Below are 2,205 nucleotides of genomic sequence, written 5' to 3'. Positions count from 1 at the left end.
ACGGCCTCCTTCACCTGATTTAGCCCGGGTGTATCACAGTCGACATGCAGATGGCGAGGGGCAACAGGGGTCCCTGCTACCGAGGACCCACCGCACAGCGCCAGGGAGCCAGGCCACGCCCACTTCCTGCCCTCAAAGCCCAGTCCCGCCCCCTCACTCTCCAGTGCCTCCTTATATTTCAAAACCCATGTCTGCATTCTAAAGCAGAAAACGGTTGGACACTGGCCACTTCTCCACGCGAGGCAAGGATCTGGGAACTCAGAACACGACGGCCTGAGCATTGTTCCCGTGAGGAGGGCAGGGGAAAACTCCACACAGGAATCCTCAGCCTGCAAATCTGCCGCATCCTCCTCTCAACAAATCTCTCAGCTTTTTTTAAAAAATGACCTTGATATTATATTTTACTTGGTCTGGCTTCTCTGAAGCAAAACATGAAGGAAAAGTGGGTTACAAAAGAAGCTAAAAAAAATACCTAATGCTTCACGAATTTGCCTGTCATCCTTGAGCAGGGGCCATGCTAATCTTCCCTGTCTTGTTCCAATTTTAGTATATTTGCATTGCTGAAGTAAGCACAATCTTTGTGCTTTTTAAGGCAAAATAGCTCCCGTGTGTACATGGGAATATTTCCAAAGGGAAGCAAGGGCACTTCTTAGCCAGCATAATGGAGACCCAGTTTCATGCCACAGGAGAGTAACTTTTCAGTAAAATAGCCCCTCACAGGAGAGGTAAGCTTCCCCAGAAAGATGCCAAAGCATCTTAACAAGATCTGTTCTCAAGAGTTAACTATCTAACTATGGTCTAACAAGCTGGGGTTTTATCAGAGCCTACCTGACCCGGGGGAAGAGAAAAACCCAACTCCAAAGCCCTCTAGCCTTCCACAAGGAAAAGGACAAAGGAAGGAAGGTCTTTGGTGGGAGCATGAACCCCAGGGGTTCTGATTCAGCAGGTCTAGGGGGTGGAATTCAGGCATATGTTTTTAAAGCTGCTGGGTACATCTCCTGTGTAGACAGGTTGAAAGAAAACTCATCACATACAAACCTGGGCTTTACATCCCCCCAGGGCCGTGAGATGGTTTACCAGCCCCAGTCTCCATCTCTCCATCATGGGTCCTCAGGTAAACCTCTCTGTGTGTGCTCAGAGTCTTCATGCTCCACAGACTCCAGACCAACACACAGCAATGCCAGGGGCCCCCTTCTTGGGTTGGGAGCCTTCCTCCTCCTGAGTCTCCCTTGGTATCCTGGATGTTGGAGGTGGGGCTCCCAGTCACCCTTTATTGAGCATTAGAGAGGGGTGTGGCTGGCACTGCCAGTAACAGCTGAGGCCCTTTGCCCCGGTCAATGCGGGAGAACAAGGCCACAGCAGGCCCTGGGGAAGCTGCAGATTAGGGGTCCAGGGTTTTCGTGGCCTCGCTGTAAGCCCTTCTGCCCAGAAGGCAGGGTCTGAATGCACATCCTTCATCCATGGAGGGAGACAAGCCCCTCATCTCTCTTCCCTTCCATCACCTGTCTCACTGGCTGGGAGTTCAAGGACAATTTCCTGACCCCGAGACAATGGGCAGGTGACTCCCGGAGCCCTGAAGCCCTAGCAAGGGCTCCAGGCGAGTCAGGTCAGCTGAGAACAGAGATATCACTCACGGCGGCCCCATCACTCCTATCACAAATGGACAGGCCAGTCCTGTAGTTAGGTGCCCCTCTGGCCTCCTTCATGGGCATCTTCTGCATCAGTGATTTCTAACTTTCGTGCTGGGGAAAACACCTTTTCCCTGAAATCTGGTGGGAGGGCAGGGGTTCAGATGACTGACTCATGAGCCCCAACTGTTCTCAGTGTGCTGGGCACCTGAAGGTCTCAGGAACCCCGTTACTTTGCTCCCCGTGAGCAAAAGGAGGACCTCGAAGGCTGGGTCTCTGAGCTGAGATTCCCATGCGCCTTCCTTTGGGGTGATAGCTTCATTCTCAGAAGATCCCCACGGTTTCTGATCACCTGCTGTTTCCATTCATAAGGAGACCGCCTGTCCCTACGCGTGTCCCTGTCTGGCCCATGTCCCAGAGTCATGGGGCCGCCTCCGGCCGGAGCACCCAGACATGGCCAGTCGCAGGGGGACGGTCCATCTTCTCCACAGACACTGCTGTGTTTTAGTAACTCGGAAGCCAAAGGGGAAGCCCTACAATTGCATCTTCTGAGAAGTGTCGAGAAATTACTCCCCAG

The 2,205-nt window shown here is 52.7% G+C and overlaps 1 non-coding gene across 1 annotated transcript; it reads right to left on the bottom strand.

Annotated features, from left to right (window-relative positions):
- Positions 1-464: 464 nt before the first annotated feature.
- On the bottom strand, positions 465-575 carry LOC138441965 (U6 spliceosomal RNA). The gene has a single exon (XR_011257523.1). It is a non-coding gene; the product is annotated as a U6 spliceosomal RNA (small nuclear RNA).
- Positions 576-2,205: the final 1,630 nt, after the last annotated feature.

This window comes from Ovis canadensis, chromosome 5 (genome assembly GCF_042477335.2).
Source record: "Ovis canadensis isolate MfBH-ARS-UI-01 breed Bighorn chromosome 5, ARS-UI_OviCan_v2, whole genome shotgun sequence".
In the NCBI taxonomy this organism is placed as follows: Eukaryota; Metazoa; Chordata; class Mammalia; order Artiodactyla; family Bovidae; genus Ovis; species Ovis canadensis.
The sequence above is the reverse complement of the archived record's forward strand: the minus strand, read 5'-3'. Positions and strand labels throughout refer to the sequence as shown.